General features: G+C 39.0%; 1 long non-coding RNA gene across 1 annotated transcript; it reads left to right on the top strand.

Annotated features, from left to right (window-relative positions):
- The first annotated feature begins 5,092 nt into the window (after nucleotides 1–5,092).
- On the top strand, nucleotides 5,093–10,309 carry LOC134471703 (uncharacterized). Its single transcript, XR_010041289.1, has 3 exons — nucleotides 5,093–5,198; nucleotides 7,174–7,210; nucleotides 9,919–10,309. It is a non-coding gene; the product is annotated as an uncharacterized LOC134471703 (long non-coding RNA).
- The last annotated feature ends 307 nt before the right edge of the window (nucleotides 10,310–10,616 follow it).

Here is a 10,616-nt window from a genome sequence, read left to right as displayed (position 1 = left end):
AAGAATGTTGGGTCTAGAAGGGATGTCACAGGGCCCTCAGCCCATGAGACAGACATGTGAGATAGGAGACTTGCGTCCTCTCACTGATTTTTCCCAAGGCAGGTGGGTGCTGTGATTGCCAGGCCAGGAGACCTGCTTTGGAGCACAGCTCCTGGTTCAGCTACCGTACTCGCTGCAGGCCTGTGGTCAGGTTGTTGAAGTTTCCTCATTAGCTCATCACATACTTAGAAAGCATCCCTCCCTTCTCCTCCTGCCGCCTTTCACTTCATGATAAGAAGGTGTAGCTGGGTGTGGGGTCACATGCCTGTACTCTCAGGGTTTGGGGGAGTCTCTGTGACTCTATCTTGTTACAGTTCATTTGATTATATTCGCATCAAAAGAAAAAAATTTAAAAATTGCACTATAGATTTTTAAAAGGACATATTTATATGTTCTCTGTTGCAGTATAGATATTTCAAAAACACTTTAACAATATGCTTGAAACTTTAAGGTTGTATCTCTTGTACCATATGAAATCCTAATCTTTATGTGCCAGAAAATACCTGTGTGATCTTGTGGTTGATGTAACATATTTTCTAAATCTTTTCAGAATCTTAATCTGGATAATTTAGCATATATCCTGAGACTCACATGCCATTTGTTTTGCATATGATTCATTTTGCTGACAATCTGAATGTAAAGCCAGGGAAAGTCCATTCTGAATAGAGTGAATCTGATCTTTGGGGGTGAGTGTGGCATCTGCACATACTCTAGTGAAAATAGTACATGGCATATAAGTGACATCTTAACCCTGTTCCGTGACCACACTTCTCTGACTTCCAAAATTTCAGATGCAACCTTGTATGCATGCATTTTTCCTAGAAGAGAAAAAGGTGTCCTCTTTCAAAGAGCTGATGACAAAAACATTAAGAAGCACAAGTTCATAAGATAAATTAATAACATGTTTCTACCCTGGTGTGACTCTAGCAGTTCCTATAGCACCCTATCATATTATTATTATTCTATCTCTCATTCATTCACCAGTGTGAATACTTTTAGTGCCTGCAATGAAAATCCAAAGTTTTTTGTAATTCTAATTAATTTTTCTTCTTTTGAGCAGATGGGAATGGCACAGTGACACAGTCTGCAGGTGGCCCTTGGCATAATCAAAGTGTAAGCATATTCCTCCCTATTTTATTAGCAGGATTCACTTGTAAGTCTTCCAGGAAAGAAATTGAATGTAAAACCTATTTCTGAAAGACTAGGCCATGGATTGATTTTTTTTTTCCTCCTTAAAAAAAGAAAAAAATTTGAAAGAAAAAATTTGACTATTCAGTGGAATGTTTTAAATTGAAAAGTTCCTTTAAGTGGACTAGTTTGTTAGAGGTGCTTAATAAGTGATGTTTTCCTAAATAGTTTGCACACGCGTGCACACACATACACACTACACAGACCTTTCCATGGACAAAAATTGGAAAGAAATGATGAGTTAATTCAGAAAGAACAAATTAACATAATACCAAGGAGCCCTGTAATTATCATTAGTGATACAACATGCTTTGAGTCAATGGGATGGAGTGGGCTGTCCCAACAAAAATAGAATGTAAGGGAAAGAGTTCTTACATGAGAGCAGGGTTCAATATCTTTTTCTTACTCAATGACCATTCTGTGTAGAAATGCTGAAGCCAATGTGTGTGAACCTCTCCACATGATTATTGATTATGGTAGCAAGGTCTTTAAAAACTGTGATTCTATAGAGTGTTCTTAAACTTCTTCCAAAGTGAGCTTGAGGAAAAGCTAAGGAACCCGAGTCTTATGATAATCATAAGCAGTTATATTTACAGATAATTGTAAAATTTTTTCAGTACTTTTTTTTGGCTCCAGGGGAAATTACCTTTGTTTTGATATGTGCAAGTTAAGTTAAAGATGAATTAATAAAAAGTTGGCTATTGAAAGACAATTTCAGAAAGCTCAGTTAGGATGGAGCTGTTCAGTGTAGGGCCAATGGACCCTATGCTGTATACTGTAGTGATACCACTGCAGGAGTGATATCAGGATCTGCTGGCACTATGAGAGATTGAGGCAGGAGGACTGCGAGTTCAAGCTTGCCATGAGCAGTTTAGCAAGAACCTGTCTCCAAGTTACAAGAAAAGTGGGCTGGAGGTGTAGATCAGTGCAAAGGCCATGGATTCCATTCCCAGTGCTCCCTATCCCCCATCCCCAACATTTTACAGTGTAGGCCCTGGTTGAGCTGATAGGTAGGAACTTAATTTGTACACACTGACTAATATCAGAACAGCCGTATTTTAAATGTTTATTGTGTTGCTAATTGAGCAAGTGTAAGTTTAGGTTAAAAAATCTTCTAAATGGTGATGGCATTTTTCACCTCAGAGACTTGCAGAACAGGTATGTTGAGTGGTCAGTTCATGATAGGTGTAGATAACAAAACATAAGCATTTTGAGCCTTCAGTCTGAAGATGTTACCACACTGAGATGAGCAAATAAGAGCACATACTTTGACCCAGTAGGTTAACTTTTAGAGCTTTACATTAAGAAGAGAATTGAACAAATATGTGAAGATATATGAGAAAGAATACTCTTAACTACTATTCAAGATGAAGGTATTATAACAGGTAAATCCTCACTAATAAGGGATAATTATTTAGCCAATTAAGTACAACCAGATATTGCCAGTAAGAATGTACTATTGCACCACCCTTACTGACATGAGAAGGAGTCATCATGGAGCAGGAAGTGAAAATGATGGTGTGTATACCTTAGCATTTGTAGAATTGTCATTGGAAAGTGAGGTCCTGATGCCATGTGAAACTGGCCCTCACTTTTTGGTCCTTTGTGTCTTTGAAGAATGAAATGAGCCAAGACACATAGATGGTCATGCAGAAGTATATACAGAGTTTATTGAAAAGCAAATATAGAGAAATTTACACCTTGAAAGAACACGGCCCATAAAGGGAGAGTGCAGAGTTTGGAGATCTCTGTGTACACAAGACACTCCCTGAATGCAAGAAGCTGTGGCGATTGTCATGCTTAGGGGCATTTTTCTTAGAGGCTACTCTGGAATTGTAAAAGTGTGTTCCTGGTTCTTCTCAGATATTCACTGCTCTCTCATGGGCCTTATGCAAGAAACTTACAAAAGGAATTTGCTAAAGCAAAATCCTAATCTAAATTGGGCAGTAGCCCAGAGCAAAAGTTTGTAAAGAATGTTTCCCCTTCCATTGCCTCCAACAATGGAAACCAGGCTTATACCTTTCTTGAGGAAATCTAGTCTCTCTCCTCATGAAGATGCCCAGGCTATGGCAGTGAGTTTCCTGATGGGGTTATTTGAGACCTAAGAAGTGATCATAAATGCATCGTGCAGTGAGATCTGTTTCTCCATTTAATTCTAACAAAAGTGTGCTGTTTTGACCCCGTCTGTCTTTGAGGCCTCTAATGGCTAATTATGTACCCTTAAGAGATCGTGGAGGGAGAAACTAGAAGAGTATGTACAGCAAAGAGGACAATAATGCTTGTTTATGGATATGAGGGGATGGTTGTTTTTGTTTTGCTTTTCTCATTCTTGGTTGCATACTGTGAAATACACACGCCCTGTTTGGGTGACACAATTTAAAAATCAAAACGAAAGCCTTCTCCTGAGACCCCTTTCTCCACCTATGTGCTCCTCTTCCCTCCCCACTGTAAGGTAAAAGCAACCCAGCTTTTCCCTCCCAGATAGTGGCTGTGCCCATGCTAAGCAAGGGTGATGTATCCATTGTTACTTTCTTTTCTGTTCCTCATAGGTTGGTTGAGAAGTACCTGCATGCATCTCATGGAACATCCTTATTGAATGTGCTGTTTGTAGCCACAGAAACAGAAGTTCAGAGGGGTTCAGGACTTGTCCCTTGCAACAGTGACTAAATTGAGATTAAGCTTTTATGTAGAAAAAACTTGGTCTTTTTCTCTGATCTTCCACTTTCTTATAGTTAAAATGCTTGTTCTATGGGATCTCTTTTGGATTGGAGCTAAGCTATGGAAAGGAGGCTGAGATAACACCTGGGATGTTTCAGTTTTAGTGTAGGAGCCAGGAATCTCTTAGAATCTGCTCTAGATGTGAACACACTCTGCATTCCTATCTCACTACACAGAATTACAGTGTTATACTGCAATCATGTCTCCCATCCAAGTACTAACCAGGTCAAACCCTGCTTAGCTTCCGAGATCAGAGGAGATCGGCACGTTCAGGGTGGTGTGGCCATAGACAACAGGGCCATATCTATGAGCAGTTATTTCCAATTCTTTATAATACAGGTAGAATCTCGTATTGTATTTTATTTATTTGTATCTTTTGAATGATTGAGTGAATGCAGTATTGGAGATTGAACCCAGCTCCATATACACTGAACTATATGTCCAGCATTTTTAAATTTGTTTGAGACCAGCCTGGGCTACAAAGTGAGCTCAAGACCAGCCTGAACTGCATAGAGAGACCCTCTCTTGAAAAAGACAAAAAAAAATTTTTTTTGAGTCATAATCTCACTATGCTAATCTGCCCAATTTTGAATTTGAACTTGCGGTCCTCCTACCTCAAAATGCTGGAATTCCATTAGTATACCAGGCACACCTAATTTATATAACATTTTGAAAACCAAGTACTAGATCAAAGACCAAATCCTCTAAGTAAGCACATTTCAGTAACAGCCAATCAAATCATCTTATTCAGGAAGAAAAATTCTTAATAAAGATGATGTCCTTAGAAAAATAACCTACTGGTGTTTAAAATATATGTAATTTATGTACATTACATACAAGCCCAATTTATAAGTATAGTTTTGATTTTGCCACAGTATACACCTATAAAAATACTGTCTCAAGCAAAACAAAAACCATTTCCATTATCCCCAAAATACGTTTTGAATTTTGAATTCTTAGAATTTCTCTATATGTTTATTTCCTCAGGTCATGTTGCCTGAGCTTAATGTCATTTGTTCTTACCTTTGGTCTAAAAGTAGCTGAGGGCCATTGGAGTAATTGTGTGGGGTTAATGTATTCCAGGAAATGTTTTGTGTTCCTAACCCTAACTAGATGCTTTTTTAACTTGTTAATGTTTCCTCACCAGGTGTTTCCAGCCCCAAACCAGCAGGTGACCCCCAAAGAAGTCTATATTGGAATCCTTGTTTTTAGCTCGATTTTGTTCATTATTTTGGTTGTCATTATTATCCAAAGTAAGTCATTTCAAAGTGGTTCAAGGGAGTAGAGCAGGGTTCTACAACCAGATACTTGTACTCAAACACTGTAACTCCATGTGTATCAAGGACCTGACAGAGATCCCTAATCTTTCAAATGAGTGTAGGCAAAGGATTACATAAATGAGACAAGTCATGATTTTAGGACTTCAGGAGGATCAAAACCCTCTAGCAGAGTTCAGGATGCTGGGGGCCGAGGTAGAGCTTTTCTGGATGACCGATATTTATTAGGTTTTCAAGCAGAGAGAGTACTAAGGAAAGTGCAGGAACTGAGCAAAACCCTGAGAGTCATATCAAAGACTTCTCCAAGTAGTAAATTAAGCCAATTTAAGCCAATTTAGGAGAACTGCTTATCTACCTGATAACATGATGGTTGGAATGAGACAGCAGGAGTGAGATACCTGGAGCTGCAGTCTAGATAAAGTCAGTTGGAGTTGGAGTCAGGTGTCCTCAGGGCTATTCTTTGCCCTTTGAGGTGTCTCTGGCATCACAGGCCTCACAGGTCTCAGCCAGGGCCAGTGACTCATAGAGGTGCACTATCTCCAGACAAGGGGCCTGTGCCTAGAACAGACTCAGAGATAAACGTAGAAAACCAATCAGTTAATTTTAAATCCTGCTTAGAGCTGCTTCAAAGTGGTCTCCATCTCATATGACAGGCCATTTTCATTCCATATGACCTTCCTTGTCCCCAAATCTCATCTGTCAGGTGCACCTGGTAGTAACTTCTGTTTCTCGGGGGCTGAGCTGGTACCTATAACATACGGGGAATGACTTACAGTGTATGGGAAATGCACAGCAGCCCTGAGTTGTTATTTTGGAAAAGATCTTTTTGCCATGTATGGTATCTCTAAATCTTACAGTGCTCACATTCTAGAGATTTTACTAAATACCTTCGTTTCTTGTACTTTTCTTTTATTGTTTAATTCCTGCCGTTATACAGAGAAAAATTAAATTTAAATTACCTGAAAAGGAATTAGATATTAAGAAAGAAATTGTTGGGCAGGTTTGGACTGTGATAGGTAAAAAACCATTGTGATACATGAGATATGTTTTCTTTTCCCCTTAAGGTCTAATTTTTGTCTCCAGGGGTGCTATGTTGAAATATTAGAACACCTATTTGGTAGAAGAGGCAAATGAAATATTGGAGGGGACCCTGTAAAAATAATATTAGCACTACAATTTAGGTCTCTGAGAGACAGCCATCCTAGGATGAATGCCAAATGGGTGTGTGTGTGTGTGTGTGTGTGTGTGTTTGTAGGTGTATTTCTCGACTTCCAATGAAAGAACCTGAGTCACCTTTTTGTAAGACACAGTATATGAACTCCTTGCTGATCTATTTCATGTGTCTGGTCAAAAATCAGAAAGCTAAGAATGCTTGTCAAGTTTGAGGACAATTTCATCTAATTACTATATTAAAAATTCATTCAGTCATGTAAAGATTATTTAGAAATTGGGTAAAGTACCTCAGATATGCTCCATTCTTTAACCAAAATAGTCTTTATCTTCCTTTTCAGTGGAGAGATTACCTTGAATATAAAAATTTAACAAAAGTCTGAAAGATCTAAATTATGAGAGGTATAAACTTTAACAGGCTGCCTTCTGTCTCAGTTGGCCTGAGACAAACTTGGGTTTAAGCCTGATTTTCAGCAGCCAATTAGGAAAACTGAATTTCCCATTGTCTGAAATCAAGACAATTTAAAAATGTCTTTATAACAAGTCTGGATATGTGGGGGGATGTACCCAATAGTAATAAAAATGAAATACTGAAGAGCTTGTACGCACTTCTGTGGGACTCAAATGGGGTTGCAGGGAAGAATTAACTTGGAGTTACTAAGAGAGGGCACAAATGATAACAGACACAGTAAACTAGGTTGGAAGCAGGTATGATGAACATTTTACTGACATGATCGATTTTCTTGTCCATTCCTTCCTGGCTTCCTCTACCCTGACTTAGAATATTACATCAGCAAAAAGATGACATGGACACTAAGGTAAGTTTGAAATGGTTTATGACAACATCTTGTGATGTTCCTTCTCTAGTAAAAATAAAAAGTAATTATGCTTAGTTGCTCTCTTTTTCTCCTGAGATATACTTTTTTAAAATTTAATTTTCTTTTTCTTTTCTTTCTTTCTTTTTTTTTTTTTTTTTTTTTTGAGACACTGTTTCACTGTGCAGTTCAGGTTGGCCTTGCGGTCACTTGTAGCCCAGACTGGCCTCGAACCTGCAGTGATCCTCCTTCCTCAGCTTCCAGAAACCTGGATTACAGGGGTGTACTACCACCCCTGGCCCATTGTTAACTTTAAGTCCTGTCAATGTCTCTCCATGCCTACCTCTATTATTACAGAAACCTTGCTGCAATGGTTTGAGCCTCTGTATTTCCCTTTAGTTGTGGCATAATTGGAGCTTTTCCTAATCTTCGAATAAAAGAACCACAGTGTAAATTTTCCTCCATGGAGCTATATACTACATGAATCATTTTTCTTCTTTTTTTCCCTTCAGTGCTTTCTTTATTGTTTATTGAGTGTCTATTTCATTCAAATCTGATTTAGAAAGCAGAAAACATATAAACAAATGAACAAGATCCCTGTGTTTCTTTATGAACACCATGAGAAACACAGGCTATATGAGCTCCCCTGAGCAGATTTGAAGGAAGCTCATTCCTGGCTGAAGGGGCAGGAAGTGCAGAGGCTGTGAGGCAGGGCCAGGGCTTCCACTTATGCAGGCTCCTCCACTCCACGCTGCCCCAGAGCCAGCTCACTCTACTCATTGCCATGGTTTGTCTGGCTTTATAGATACTTACTATACTTGTGAAGCTTAATTGCATTGATTGCATCAATGCCATGCAATTATCTGCCCCACTAGAAAGCCAAATGTCCTGCTTCATTCACCTCAGGTGGTCTTTATGCAAGGTCATATTTTTTTATTCCAAATCCACATGACTAGGCCACTGTTTGTAGATGTCTCTATGTAGGTCTGTCTGTGTCTGTGTTCCATGGGCCAATCCACAGGATGTGCCTTGAACACTGTCCAACACACTGTAAGTGCCCATCACATTGTGCCTTTATTATTGCAATTAGGCCTTCACATCATTAAACCTGTGAGGTGGGCCTTTAATATTCTCATTTTACAAATCAGAACGCAGATTCAGATATTCACAAATACATCCCAGGTCCTGCCACACAGTCTGTAAAGAGCCAACCCTCAGGAACCCATGCTTGTAAATATTTTTCATAAACTGCTCTGGACATGGAAAGGAAATGCTCCACACAGGTAGAAAATGATGGACCATCGCATTCTTTGAGTCATTTCATTTGTAATCTTACATTGTTGACTATCTTTTTGGGGCTCATTATTATTACTGTGTAACTATTGCAGAAAATGTAATGTATAAAAAGCAAAAGAGAATCCCAGCTTACATATAATGAACATTTCCTGATGACATTTTATTTTTGGAAGTTGAACAGAGTTGAGTTTCTTGAGATTTGAACTTTTTATCACGTGGTGACAGATACAGAACCTTAGAGATATCTCATCTGTGTGTTCTTTTAAATCTAGGGAGTGACAAGACATTCCTTATCTGTGCCTGATTTAGGACCCAAGATCTATATTTTCTTTCTTTCTTTTCTGGTACCAGGGATTGAACTCACAATTTCATGCTTGCCAAGCAGACACTCACACCACTGAGCTAAACTCCCGGCCCAAGTTCTACATTTTCAAGTTAGCAGTAGGCACTGTTATACAGTCCCATCACAGCACCAGACATGAGTGAAAGTTCAGTCTGCTTTCTTCCCTGATGGGCCCCTCCTTGATTTCTGTGCACCTCAGCCAGTGGTCCTCAGGCAGGATCCCAAATACCAGGGGTGCAGCATGAACTCCAAGCCCTTTCACTTGGTACCTCCCACGACTGATATGAAAAGAAGGCACAGAAAACACCAAAGCTCTTTCTGAAAAGCTAGTCCTTTCATCTTCAGTGTTGTTTATTAATATTAGTGTTTTAAACATTTTCTATCCCAGACCTTTTGAGGTGCAACCATAAGCAAGGTTTTGGCACCATGATCCAGTACAAACTGGTGAAACAGTACTCTCTTGCTGCCTGCAATATTCTTCTGTATTTATCTTACAAGATATGAATCCCTGAACTGATTTAATAACCCTCTCTAAAAGTCAGAATTCATAGTTGTGAAAAGTTGGGTTATCTCATTTGTAGCCATATTTGAAAATTAGAAACTCAGTTTGACACTAGATATGTGTCTTTTTAGAGTTCTTATTTTTGTGCTATTCTGTGAGTATTGAAGGACACTATTCTGAGTTTTTAATTTTTTTTGTGCTAGGGATTGAGCTCAGGGTTTTCTCACTGATCTACATTCCCAGACCTTATTTTATTTTTAGATAGAGTCTCACAAAGTCACCAAGTAACCGAGGATAGACTCAAATTTATGGTCCTCCTTCTAGCTGAAATTACAGGTGTTCACCACCACAGTCTCTTCATGTATAAATCGGACACTTCTGCAGTTTAACACCAAGGACCACACTTTTCACATACAAAAAGGTGCATTGTTTTTTCCTTTTGTGTGAACAGGGCTCCTGGAAATCACAAATAGCCAAACTTGCTGGATTTTAAATTCAAGCACGGCGCACAATTTAGAAGTCATCTACCTTTCTCGTACTCATGCAATCCTTTAACAACTCTTTCTGCAGCAAGGTTTTGTGGACCCGTCCTCAAATTCAAGCTTTTCAACTGCAAGATCCGGTAGAAGACCAAGTCTACATCGTGAAGGATAATGTTTATAACCTTGATTAAGACTCAGCGGTATTCTCTGCCTGGAATCACCATGTCCATCACCTTTTCACCCTCAGGACCATCTCTCGGCATCAGTTTTATCTGTCATTCCCACGGATCAGTGCTGTTGGATAAGGGAACTCTTGGAGTCAAAGCTGTATAGTCATGTTCATTGTTAATGCAGCCCAGTCTTTCCATACACTGTGGAGATCGTGGTCAGACATGAACCCCTCAGGGTTTTGTGTTCTTTGGACTCTATGTTTCTTCTACCCATCAAAGAAAGTAATAAGGGGTGGCATAGCAAATGAACCTAGCACCACTGTCATGAATAATAGGATATAAAAATTAAAATATCCAATTTGAGACTTCATTTGGGAGTATTTCATAATTATCTCTTGCTTTTATATTTTAACTTCCAAAATGACATTTCATATGTTCCTTAAGTGTGAAGCACGTGAGTTTGCAGGATTTTATTTCCCATATGAAGTAGAAGCGAGTGCTCTTTTGTCACTTTGGTGTATATGTTTTGTCATAGGTCTGTGATCCCTGGATCCAGGTGGCTAGTTCAGCTGTCAGATGAAGTTACAGTGCTGAGTAGAATCCAAGCAGGCACCAG

This window comes from Cavia porcellus, unplaced genomic scaffold (assembly GCF_034190915.1).
Source record: "Cavia porcellus strain 051 isolate PalLab524CR breed Dunkin Hartley unplaced genomic scaffold, mCavPor4.1 scaffold_19, whole genome shotgun sequence".
In the NCBI taxonomy this organism is placed as follows: domain Eukaryota; kingdom Metazoa; phylum Chordata; class Mammalia; order Rodentia; family Caviidae; genus Cavia; species Cavia porcellus.
This window is presented reverse-complemented; position numbering and strand designations above follow the sequence as displayed.